General features: G+C 38.9%; 1 protein-coding gene across 1 annotated transcript in view; it reads right to left on the reverse strand.

Annotated features, from left to right (window-relative positions):
- Positions 1-13,708, reverse strand: part of TCP11 (t-complex 11) — a 172,838-nt gene that overhangs the window by 52,080 nt on the left and 107,050 nt on the right. Inside the window, exons 3-5 of the mRNA XM_059880349.1 lie at positions 11,379-11,478; positions 7,294-7,388; positions 2,065-2,235 (exon numbers count right to left, since the gene is read on the reverse strand). The gene's annotated coding sequence lies outside the window, so the exon portion shown is untranslated. The remainder of the gene's footprint in view (positions 1-2,064; positions 2,236-7,293; positions 7,389-11,378; positions 11,479-13,708) is intronic.

Below are 13,708 nucleotides of genomic sequence, written 5' to 3' on the forward strand. Positions count from 1 at the left end.
CAGGGAGTCGGACCTCAGAACCCTTGATCAGTCTTTTTATCACCTCCGGAAAAGTGGAGGTATTGGAGCACACAAGAAAAGCCATGCAGATGGAGGATAGAACCTTGACAAATGCCTGTAAGTGGTACTCCAATTCTTCAGCTGGGACCTAAAGTCAGATTCTGAGAAGATGAAGGTGTGGGTCAAAAACAACCCAAGTGGGACTTCCCTGGTGGTCCAGTGGTTAAGACTCTGCTCCCAATGCAGGGAGCCCCAGTTCAAGGCCTGGTCAAGGAACTAGACCCGCATGCCTTGACTAAGAGTTCTCAGGCTGCAACTAAAGATCCCACATGCAGCAACAAAGACCTGGTGCAGCAAAAAACAAACCCAGGTGTACCTAGTAAGGTGGTGGATTAGACTGTCTCTGCACATGTAAATAATAACACTAATAATAAATAATAATAAATAAAAACTATGTGCCAGGCACTGTTCTAATGGGCATCACATACATTCTCACTTAGTCCTCTCACAAATCCTACAAAGAAGGTGCCCATTCTACAGGAATGGAAACTGAGGCTCCAACAGCTTAAGGGACTTATCCAGCTAGTAAATACCAGAGACAGAAACTCAAAGCCAAGCTGTGTGCACAGGCAGCTGGCTCTAGAGTTGCCTCCCCAGAGCAGTCTTTCCCAACTGCCCTTCAACAGTCACACAGTGAAACCTCTGAATAGTTCTGATATGTTTTGTATAAGGTGACTCCCTTGAAACAGTTCATAGTTGAAACCAGTATTTGAAGTCAATGCTTCTAGAAGTCACCAAAGGGCTATCAGCTGCCTTGAACCAATGTTGAGATTTACTAAGTGAATATTCTAGTTAATACAACCCAACTAGAATGAAGCATTGCCTCTTATTTCTGGTCTCTGAAACACACCCAGCTCATTCCTAGGCTTCCCTGGTGGCTCTGACAGTAAAGAATCTGCCTGCAATGCAGGAAACCCCAGTTAGATCCCTGGGTAAGGAAGATCTCCTGGAGACAGGAATGGCAATCCACTCCAGTATTCTTGCCTGGAGAATTTCATGGACAGAGGAGCCTGGTATGCTACAGTGGATGGGGTCGCAAAGAGTCAAACAGGACTGAGTGACTAACACTTTCATTTTCATTCCCATCGCATCCAATTCCATGGAGAAGCCTGATTGGTCTAGTGGGAAATCCACCTCCATTAAAGTGATTGGTTCAGAGGGAGCACGTGACACGAATCAGATTAACTAAGGCGCAAGGAGACATTGGCTAGAGGTTTCTCACCGAGTTTCCCACCAGTCTGTTTCATCACACTCCCTTTGGGAAGAGAGCATGTCTCTCCTGGGTTTTGACTTTGTCTTCCCAGGGTAGGAGAGTGGGAACTGTCCCTGATGGCCATCTTAATGACAGCCTCACTGCACAGACAGTCTCGAGGTACCCCTGTAACCCAGTCTGCTGCCTGATTCCCAAGCATCAGGTCAGTACATTCCTTACCCTTTACGCCCGTTCAACTTGAGTGCTTGCAGCCCTGAACTCCCACTGGAATACAAGCAGCGTGAAGGCACAACCCAAGTCTGTCTGCTTCTCTGCTGTGTCCCGAGCCCTGACTATATAGAATTAAGCACGGAGAGAGAACTCATTATAGTTGAGTGAGAGAAACATGGACCTAATAAAGACTCAGAGGATAATATAGCTGGCAAGCACTTCTAAAAGCATCTAATCCAGTTCTTCTCTCTTTTCTTCTCTATGGTGAGGAAGGCAAGAGTTGCTGTGTTAGGAAGGTTAACAGTTGTCCCTCTAATTAAGACAGGCACACTCTAGCACCCATAGCGAGGATCTTCAGTCTCTGTGAGGCAAGCACACTGGAGGGGCTTTGATGTTTCACTCAGTCCAATTTGGAGAACAAGACCAGGAAGAGATAGGCCCCCAGGCTAAGCAAAACCTCATCATCAGTTGAGGATAGAAATGGGGACTTGGTAGGGAAAAAACAAAAACAAAAAAGCCCCAAACAAATGAAAACAAAAGCTCACAAATTTTTATATTAAGAATTTTTCAAGTACAAATACCTTTGAGTGTAATAGTTGGTTGATGTTTAATGCTGGCTGTTTTTCATGAATAAATTAAAGGAAATGTCTGGTTATAACTCTACAGGACTTCAACATGGAGCACTCTGTCTGCATCCCTCTTCGTATGTAGGGCTGAATCTACTCACAGCTTCCCTTGCTGGGGGGACAACTCTAAAAATCCAAAATAACAAAATGAAAGCCATGAAGCATTAGTGGACTTCATAACTCCCTTCCATTGCATTCCAGAATTCTTGTCTATACTTTTTACATAATATTTTGTTTCTTTTAAAATCAACTTTACTGAGGTATCATTTCTGTGAATGAAATTCATCAAATTTAAGCATGCATTTTGATAAGCTTTGATATATATGCCAGGGAACCACCACCACAGTTAAATAGAATATTTCCCTCACATCCAAAAGTTTATTTGTTCAACTCTGTAGTCAATACCCATCTCCTTATCCCAGGACAGGCCCCAGGCAACCATGGATCTGCTTTCTGTCACTATAGCTTAATTTTACTTGTTCTAAAACTTCATATAAATGGAGTTATACAATATACAGTTGTATTAGTTGTCCAAGGCTGCCATAAAATACTGCATACTGGGAGGCTATTAAAACAACAGAAATTTATTTTCTCATAGTTCTACAGGCTGGAAGACCAAGATCAAGGTGTTGACAGGCTTGGTTTCTCCTAAACCCTCTCTGACATTCAGATAACCTCCTTCTCTCTGTGTCTGGACGTGGCCTTTCTCTCTGTGGATGCATCTCTTGTGTCTCCTCTTCTTTTTCCAAGGATACCAGTCCTATTGGATTAGGGCCCCACCACCATTATGACCTCATTTAACCTTACTTGCCTCTTTAAAGGCCCAGTCTCCAAATAAAGTCACATTGGTTAGGGCTTCAACACATGAATTTGGGGACACAATTCAGTCTGTAATAGTGGTCTTTTGTATTTAACTTCTATGACTCTGCACGATGCCAGTGTGAGTCATCTACTTCTGTGGCATTTATCAGTAGTTTTTTTCCTTTTTATTGCAGAGTATTAGTCCATTCTATGAATATACTACAGTTTGTTTATCCATGTATCTGTTGGTGGATATTTGGGTTATTTCTAGCTTTTGACTTTATGAACAAAACTCCTGTAAATAGTCTAGTGTGTCTTTTTGTGGACATATGTTTTAATTTCTCTTGGGTAAATACCTAGGAATGAATTGCTGGACAATATGGTATGTTTAATTTTATAAAAAGCTGTCAAATATTTCTCTAAAGTGGTTGTCTGATTTTACGTTTTCACCAACAGTTTATGAGTTTCAGTTGTTCCACATACTCACCAACACTTGGTATTGTCAGTCTTTTTCCTCTTTCTATAAGCCATTCCAGTAACGGTGTAGTGGTTTCTCACTGTGGTTTTAATTTGCATCTCCTTGATGACTAATCACACTAACCATCTTTTCTTGTGCTATTTGTCGTTCAGATGCCTCCTCTGGTGAAGTGTCAATTCAAATCTCTTGCTAATTTTAAAAACGGGGTTGTTTTCTTACTGCTGAGTTGTAAGAGTTCTTTACATACTCTGAATACAACCCCTTTATCAGTTATATGCTTTGCAAATATTTTTCTCCCACTCTGTGACTTTCATTCTCCTAAGAGTGTCTTTCATACAGTGGAAATTTTTCCTTTTCCTCAAGTCTAGTCTCGGATTATTTCTTGCTGGGTCATGCTTTTGCTATTGTGTTACCTTTTTCAATACGTTCTCTATTTTTGGTTGCACTGGGTCTTTGCTGTTGCACACAGGCTTTCTCTAGTTGCAGCAAGCAGGGGCTGCTCTTCACTGAGTGCACCAGCTTCTCATTGCAGGGGCTTCTCTTGTTGCAGAGCACAGGCTCTGGGCAGACAGGCTCAGGGGTTGTGGCACATGAGCTTAGTTGCTCCACAGAATGTGGACTCTTCCCAGACCAAGGATCAAACCTGTATCCCCTGCATTGGCAGGAGGATTCTTAACCACTGTACCACCAAGAAGTCCCTCTCATGTTGTCTTGAATAAAGAGTCCCACTTCTTCCTTTCCAACATGGATGCCTATTTTTTTTTCTTGCCTTATTGCATTGGCTAAAACCTTTAGTACAGTGTTGACTAGAAGTGGTGAGCAGAAGTATCCCTGGTTTTGCTCATCTAAGAGTGAATGCAGAAATAGTTCTGCTTTATTGACTATACCAAAGCCTTTGACTGTGTGGATCACAACAAACTGGAAAATTCTTAAAGAGATGGAAATACCAGAACACCTTACCTGCCTCCTGAGAAATCTGTATGCAGGTCAAGAAGCAACAGTTAGAACCTGACATGGAACAACGGACTGGTTCCAAATTAGGAAAGAAGTACGTCAAGGCTGTATGTTGTCATCCTGCTTATTTAACTTACATGCAGAGTACATCATGCAAAATGCCAGGCTAGATGAAGCGTAAGCTGGAATCAAGATTTCTGGGAGAAATATCAATAACCTCAGATATGCAGATGACACCATCCTTATGGCAGAAAGCAAAGAAGAACTAAAGAGCCTCTTGATGCAAGTAAAAGAGGAGAGTGAAAAAGTTGGCTTAAAACTCAACATTCAGAAAATGAAGATCATGGCATCCAGTCCCATCTCTTCATGGCAAAGAGATGTAAAACAGTGATAGACTTTATTTTCTTGGACTCCCAAATCACTGCAGATGGTGACTGCAGCCATGAAATTAAAAGACACTTGCTCCTTGGAAGAAAAGCTAGGACCAACTTAGACAACATATTCAAAAGCAGAGACAATCCTTTGCCAACAAAGGTCTGTCTTGTCAGAGGTATGGTTTTTCCAGTAGTTATGTATGGATGTGAGAGTTGGACTATAAAGAAAGCTGAGCGCTGAAGAATTGATGCTTTTGAACTGTGGTGTTGGAGAAGACTCTCGAGAGTCCCTTGGACTGCAAGATCAAACCAGTCAATCCTAAAGGAAATTGGTCCTGCATATTCATTGGAAGGACTGATGCTGAAGCTGAAGTTCCAATACTTTGGCCACCTGATGGGAAGAACTGACTCTTTGGAAAAGACTCTGATGCTGGGAAAGATTGAAAGCAGGAGGAGAAGGGGACGACAGAGGATGAGATGGTTAGATGGCATCACCGACTCCATGGACATGAGTTTGAGCAAGCTCTGGGAGATGGACAAGGAAGCCTGGCCGTCCATGGGGTCCATGGGGTTGCAAAGAGTCGGACACTACTGAGCAACTGAACTGAGAGGGAAAGCATTCAGTTTCACCATTAAGTATGATGTTAGCTGTAGGTTTTTCACAGATGTTCTTTATCTGGTTGAGGAATCTCCTTTCTACTACTAGTTTGCTTAGAGTTTTTAACGAGGAATAGATGTATTTTTGTCAAAATTGTTCACTGCATCCATTAAGATGATCCTATGGCTTTTCTTTCTTTCTTTATTAATAACATGAATTATATTGATTTTCTAATATTAAGTCAATCTTGTCTTCCTGGAGTAAATCTCACTTGGTCATGATGCGTTTTCTCTACATGTTGATTTTATTTACTAAAATTTTGTTTGGAAGTTTTGCATCTACATTCATAAGGAATATTAGTCTATAGTTTTATTTTCTTATAAATTTTTGTCTGGTTTTAGTATCAGGATAATACTGGCCTCAGAATGAGTTGTAAAATTTTTCTCCTCTTCAGTTTTATGAGTTTGTATATAATTGGTATTTATTTTCTCCTTTAAATATTTGCAGAATTGTCCAGTGAAGCTAGTTAGGCTTGGAGATTTCTTTGGGGGGAGGTTTTAAGCTACAAACCCAATTTCTTTAATAGATACTGGGTTTTTCAGGTTACTTATTCTTACTGAGTTTTGATAGTTCGTCTGACGATTTCTTTCTGTTACATATAAGTTGTCTAGTTTATATTGTTGCCATTGGCAAAATTGTTCGTAATATTCTCTTATTGTCTTTTTTTACCTGTAGTAAAAATCTGTAGTGAGATCACCACTGTCATTACTGATAGCAATAATTTGTATCCCCTCTCTTTTTTCCAGATCGACATTGTTAAAGGTCTATCAAGATTATTGGTCTTCCTTTTGCCTTCATTGATTTTCTTCATTATTTTGCTGTGTTGTTTCATTTATTTCTGCTCTGATCTTCATTACTTCCTTTCTTCTGCTTATTATGAGTTTCAATTGCTCTTCTTTTTCTAGGTCCTCAAGGTGGAAGCTGAGACTTTTGATTTGAGACCTTTCAAGTACTGAATTAGTAGCAGCCAACAAATTTTGATATGTTGAGTTTCTTTCATTCCATTCAAAATACATTCTAGTTTCTCTTTTGTATTTTTTATTTGACCCATGGTGATTTAGTAGTGTGTTATCTAGTTTCCAAATATCTGGAGATTTTCCAAGAGTCTTTCTGTTATTTACTTCTAATTGCATTGTGATGAGAGGACATATTTTATTATGACTTGAATCTTTTCAGATATATTGAGACTTACATAGTCCAGAATATGGCCTATTTTGGTAAATGTTCTGTGTACATTTGGAAAGAATGTAAACATTCTGCTGTTGTTGGATGAAATATTCTATAAATGTCAATTAGATCAAGTTGATTGATGGTGTTAGTCTTCTGTACCCTTGATTATTTTCTACTTACTTGTATATCAATTAATGAGAGAACATTGAAGTCTCCTTTTGTAATTGTGACTTGTCTATTTCTCCTTGCAGTCCTATTGTTTTTTGAGTCATATATTTTGAAGCTCTGTTCTTAGGTACATAAACTTGACTTCATTTATTTATTCTTCCATTTATTTATGTATTTGGCTGCTCCAGGTCTTAGTTGTGGCATGCAGATCTAGTTCCCCGACCAAGAATCGAACGTGGTCCCCCTGCACTGGGAGTGTGGAGTCTTAGCCACTGGACCACCAGGGAAGTCCCTAGGTGAATAGCCTTTTAGAATTAAGTCATCTTGATGAATTGGCCACTTTATGATTATAAAATGATTTTATTTATTCCTGACAACGTTCTTTGCCCTGAAATTTACTTTGACATTAATACAGCTACTACATGTTTCTTTGTTTGTTTCATAACTATTTTTAATCTAATAATATATACATCTTTCCAAAACATAGACATTTTAAAGATGTAATTGACATATAACATTATATTAGTTTCAGGCATACAACATTTTAATTTAATATATGGCAGTAGTAGCAAAGAATGTACCTGCCAGTGTAGGAGACGTAAGAGATGCCAGTTCAACCCCTGGGTCGGGAAGATTCCCTGGAGGAGGGCACGGCAATCCACTTCAGTATTCTTGCCTGGAAAATCCCATGGACAGAGGAACCTGGTGGGCTATGGTCTATAGCATCACAAATAGTTGGACATGACTGAAGTGACTTAGCATGCACATGCATTTATGGCAGAATTATCACCACAATAAGTCTAGTTAACATCCATTACCACACATAGTTATAAATTTTCTTTCTTGTGATGATAACTTTTAAGATCTACTCTCTTATCAACTTTCAAATATACAATGCAGTATTATTATTTTTTAATTAAATTTATTTATTTTAATTAGAGGCTAATTACTTTACAATATTGTATTGGTTTTGCCATACATCAACATGAATCCACCATGGGTGTACACATGTTCCCAATCCTGAACCCCCCTCCCACCTCCCTCCCCATACCATCCCTCTGGGTCATCCCAGTGCACCAGCCCCAAGTTTCCTGTATCCTGCATCAAACCTGGACTGGCGATTCGTTTCTTATATGATATTATACATGTTTCAATGCCATTCTCCCAAATCATGCCCCCCGTCCCTCTCCCACAGAGTCCAAAAGACTGTTCTATACATCAGTGTCTCTTTTGCTGTCTCGTACACAGGGTTATTGTTACCATCTTTCTAAATTCCATATATATGCATTAGTATACTGTATTGGCGTTTTTCTTTCTGGCTTACTTCACTCTGTATAATGGGCTCCAGTTTCATCCACCTCATTAGAACTGATTCAAATGTATTATTTTTAATGGCTGAGTAATATTCCATTGTATATATGTACCACAGCTTTCTTATCCATTCATCTGCTGATGGACATCTAGGTTGCTTCCATGTCTTGGCTATTATAAACAGTGCTGCGATGAACACTGGGGTACACGTGTCTCTTTCAATTCTGGTTTCCTCAGTGTGTATGCCCAGCAGTGGGATTGCTGGGTTGTATGGCAGTTCTATTTCTAGTTTTTTAAGGAATCTCCACACTGTTCTCCATAGTGGCTGTACTAGTTTGTATTCCCATCAACAGTGTAAGAGGGTTCCCTTTCTCCACATCCTCTCCAGCATTTATTGCTTGTAGACTTTTGGATCGCAGCCATTCTGACTGGCGTGAAATGGTACCTCATTGTGGTTTTGATTTGCATTTCTCTGATAATGAGTGATGTTGAGCATCTTTTCACGTGTTTGTTAGCCATTTGTATGTCTTCTTTGGAGAAATGTCTCTTTAGTTCTTTGGCCCATTTTTTGATTGGTTCGTTTATTTTTCTGGAATTGAGCTGCAGGAGTTGCTTGTATATTTTTGAGATTAGTTGTTTGTCAGTTGCTTCATTTGCTATTATTTCCTCCCATTCTGAAGGCTGTATTTTCACCTTGCTTATAGTTTCTTTTGTTGTGCAGAAGCTTTTAATTTTAATTAGATCCCATTTGTTTATTTTTGCTTTTATTTCCAATATTCTGGGAGGTGGGTCATAGAGGATCCTACAGTGCAGTATTATTGATTATGCACATCACATCCCCACATTCATCTTTCTTTTGACTAGTGTTAACATGATATAGGAGAAGGCAATGGCACCCCACTCCATTACTCTTGCCAGGAAAATCCCATGGACGGAGGAGCCTGGTAGGCTGCAGTCCATGGGGTCGCTAGGAGTTGGACACTACTGAGCGACTTCACTTTCACTTTTCACTTTCATGCATTGGAGAAGGAAATGGCAACCCACTCCAGTGTTCTTGCCTGGAGAATCCCAGGGACAGGGGAGCCTGGTGGGCTGCCGTCTCTGGGGTCGCACAGAGTCGGATACGACTGAAGCGACTTAGCAGCAGCAGCAGCAGCAGTAGCAGCAGCAGCAGCAACATGATATATCTTTTTGAACTTTTTTTATTTTGACATATCTGTGTTTTTATATTTAAAGTGCATTTCTTATGATGTGGAGGATAGGGAACACTTCTACACTGTTGGTGAGAATGTAAGTTGGTACAGCCACTGTGGGAAACAGTATGGAGGTTCCTCAAAAAACTAAAAATTGAATTACCATCCAATCGAGCAATCCCACTCCTGGGTGTATATCCAGACAAAACTATTATTCAAAAAGATACATGTACCTCTATGTTCATAGCAGCATTTATTCATAATAGCCAAGACATGAAAGCAACCTAAATGTCCACTGACAGATGAGTGGATAAAGAAGATGTAGTACACATATGCAATGGAATACTATTCAGCCATAAAAAGAATGAAACAGTGCCATTTGCAGCAACATGAATGCAACTAGAGATGATAATACTAAGTGAAGTAAGTCAGAAAGAGAAAGACAAATACCATATGCTGTCACTTGTATGTGGAATCTAAAATATGATGCAAACAAACCTCTCTATGAAACAGAAACAGAGTCATGGATACAGAGAACAGACTGGTGGTAGGGTGTTGAGGGAAGGATGGAGTGGGAGTCTGGGGTTAGCAGATGTAAGCTTTTATATAGAGAGTGGATAACAAGGTGCTACTGTACAGCACAGAGAACTATATTCAATATCCTATGATAAACCATAATAGAAAAGAATATAAAAAATAAAAAATGTATATATGTATAACTGAAAAAATAACTGGTGTATTTCTTATGAGCACCATATAATTTGGTCTTGCTCTTTTATCCAGCCTAACAATCTCTGCCTTCTAACTAGAGCATTTAGACCGTTTACTTTTTTTCATTTTTAACCTCAAAGAAATATGTGAATATTTTTGTTTGGTTTGGTTTTAATTGTGATAAAATATACACAACATAAAAATCACCATCTTAACCATTTTAAGTATACAGTTTAGTAGTGCTAAGCATATTCACATTGTTGTACAAACAGTCTTTGGGATTTTTTTCATCTTGCAAAACTGAAACCCTATTCCTATAAACAGTAACTCCTTGTCTCCCTCCCCAGTCCCTGGTAACAATCATTCTACTTTCTGTTTCGAGGAGTTTGGCTATTCTAGTTACCTCATGTAAATGAAATTATGCAGCACAGACCATTCACTTTTAATGGGATTGTTGATATTGTTAAGTGTGCGCCCACCATTTTGCTATGTGTTTTACAGTTGTTCCATTTCTTTTTTGTTCCTTTTTTCTCTTTTTGTTTTTTTGAAAAAAATTTTTAAAGTTTTTATTGAATTTGTTACAATAAATTGCTTCTGTTGGTTCTGAGACATGTGGGATCTCAGCTCCCTGATCAGGGATCAAACCTGCACCCCTTATATTGGAAAGCGAAGTCATAACCACTGGACCACCAGGGAAATCCCATGGATTAAGTATTCTTTATGATTCCATTTTATTTCCTTTGTTGGCTTAGTAGCTGTGCATATTGTTTTATTTTAGTGGTTGCTTTGAGGTTTATGGTATATATATCTTAACACAGTCTACCTTTAATTGATATTATACCACTTCACATGTAGTACAAGAAACCTACTATTGAATATGTCCATTTCTCCCTTCTTGGCCTTCGGGCTTTTACTGTCTCACTTTTTACTTATACATGTGAAATAAACCACACAATACATAATTGTTGTTGCTGTTGTTTAAGCAGTTATCTTTGAAAGATATATACTTGGTTAAAAAACAAACAAACATGTATTTAGGACTTCCCTAGTGGTGCAGTGGTAAAGAGTCCACTTGTCAATACTGGGGACATGGGTTCAACTCTTTTTCCAGGAAGATTCTCCATACTCCGAGGCAACTAAGCCCATGCAGCACAAGTACTGAGGCCATGTGCCACAACTACCGAAACCCGCACATCCTGGAGCCCGTGTTCGTCAACAAAAGGAGCCACTGCAGTGAGAAGCCTGCACGCAGCATCTAGAGAGCGGCCCCCACTCGCCACAATTAGAGAAACCCCGTGGGTAGCGACAAAGACCCAGTGCAGCCAAAAATAGTGACTGAATAAAAAAACTGTTTTTAAAGGCTGGGCTTCTCCAAGGGCTTCAAGTGCTGTGTGACCTCCCCACCCTCCCACCCCCCCCCCAAAAAAACATGTATTCACCCCTGTGGTTACCTTTTCCAGTGCTCTTCATTCCTTTGGGTAGATCTGTATTTCCACCTGGTATCATTTCCTTCAGCCTGAAGGACTTCCTTTAACATTTCTGAGTTCTTTTCTGCTGGGGATAAATTCTTTCAGTTTTTATATGTCTGAAAAGATCTGTATAGTATCTTCATTTCTGAAGATATTTTCCCTGGGTATAGGATTTAGATTGACAGTTTTGTTTTCTTTCAGGACTTAAAATATTTTGCTCCACTGTCTTCTCACTTGCAGTGTATCCAGTGAGAAATCTGCAGCTATCCTTATATTTGTTTTTCTCTATATAATGTGTGGTTTTTTTTTCCCTCCAGCTGCTTCAAAGATGTCCTCTTTAACACAGGTTTTGAGCATTTGGGTCGTACACTCATTGGTGTAGTTCTCTTTCAGGTTTCTTGTACGTGGGGCTCATTGAGCTTCTTGGATCTGTAAGTTTACAGTTTTCATCAAATTTAGAAAAATTTTGGCCATCACTTTTTCAAGTAAATTTTCTGTCCTCCTAACTCTTTTTCAAGGACTCCAATTGTGTATAATAGGCTGCTTGATGTTGTCTAATAGTTCATGGACACTCTTTGCAGTTTATAAACTTTTTTTCTTTATGCTTAACTTTGAATAGTTTCTATTGTTATGTCTTCCTGTTCCTAAAATTTTCTTCTGCAATGTCTAATTTGCTATTAATCTTAGCCAGGGTGGTTTTTATCTCACTCACTTGGTTTTCACCTCTAAGAGTTTGGTTTAAATCTTTTTTATAACATACATATTTTGAACAAATGAAATACAGTCATAATAGCTGGTTTAACATCCTTGGCTGCTAGTTACAGTATCTTTTAGTTCTGGGTCAATTTTGATAGATTTATTTTCCTTCTCATTATGGGTCACATTTTACATGTCTGATAATCTTTGTTTGCATGCCAGACATTGTGAATTTTACCTCACTGGGTGCTGGATATTTTGGTATTTCTACAAATATTCTTGAGATTTGTATGGGAGCTAGATTACTTGGACACAGTTCAATCCTTTTGGTCTTGCTGTTAAGAATTGTTAGGTAGGAACAGAACCATGTTTAATATAGGGTTAATTATCCCCCATTACTGAGACAATACCCTTTTGAGTATTCTACCCAAAGCCCCAAGACTTACAAAGTTTTCCAGTCTGGTTGGTGGTGATAGACATTGTTCCCAGCTCTGAGTGAACACCTATTATCTCCTCTAATCTTTCCAGATGTTTATTTCCCTGGCCTTGGTTAGTTTCCTCACACTCGTGGGTCAGTTATGCTGCATACTTGAGGGAGACCTTCTGCAGAGCTCCAGATCCGGTGTGTAGCCTCTCTCCCCTTTGGGACTCTCTCCTGCAAATTCTGGCCACCTTGGTCTCCCCAAATTTCTAACTCTGTCCTCAGGCAGAGAATTCTCCACTCAGAGAATTGGCTGAGCTCTGCCTGGGTTTTCTCTTCCTGTGTTACAGCCTGGAAACCCTTGTGTGGCAGAAAGTTAGGGAAATGGAAGAGTTTGTGTGTTTTCCTTGCTCTCAGTAACTGTCTTTCATTGCCTGAAATGGTTTGAAAACCACTGTTTCATATATTTTGTCTGTCTGTCTGTCATTTTGGTTGTTTCATGGAAGAAAGTATACCCAGTTCCTATTGCTCCTTAGCTCGAAGTGAAAATCCTTCTTTCCCTTCAAATCCTTTCTTATCCTTTGTTGCAGGTAGAACGATGTTAGGCACATGGTTGGTTCATTCACTAAATTCTTCTTAAATTAATTCATCTTTGTAAGTAGTGACATCCAAGCAAAAGTTTTTCAGAAATTCAACTGTCAATGATTGGGTTAATTTTTTAAATGTTCAATAATAAATTATTATAATTCTTACTCAAATGAAGACCAAATTCATTTAAGTAACTGCATGGAGGCAGATCAGAAATTTTTTAGAAACACACTATATAGAAATGTTTTTTAGATGCTTGTTTTCTGTGTACCTGCTTTTACTTATTTATTTGAAAGTATTCTATAACTTATAGAAAATGACAAATATGAGATCAATACATATGGATCTCAGAAATCATATTTATTTTCACTACCAGAGTTTCCCTGAATGTGTGGCACATAGTAAACACTCAATATTGAAAGAATGATTGAGTGAATAGAACATTGTTTTGTGTAGAATACTTTCTACTTCACCAAACAATATTATTTTACTTCAATAACAACTCTATCAATATGTCTATCCCCTCATTTAAAAAATTTAGGCTCTATTTATCCATGCCTCTTCTGGTCTCTTCACAACACACTCTGTTGCCCAACTTCATAACATT

This window comes from Bos taurus, chromosome 23, assembly GCF_002263795.3.
Source record: "Bos taurus isolate L1 Dominette 01449 registration number 42190680 breed Hereford chromosome 23, ARS-UCD2.0, whole genome shotgun sequence".
Classification (NCBI taxonomy): domain Eukaryota; kingdom Metazoa; phylum Chordata; class Mammalia; order Artiodactyla; family Bovidae; genus Bos; species Bos taurus.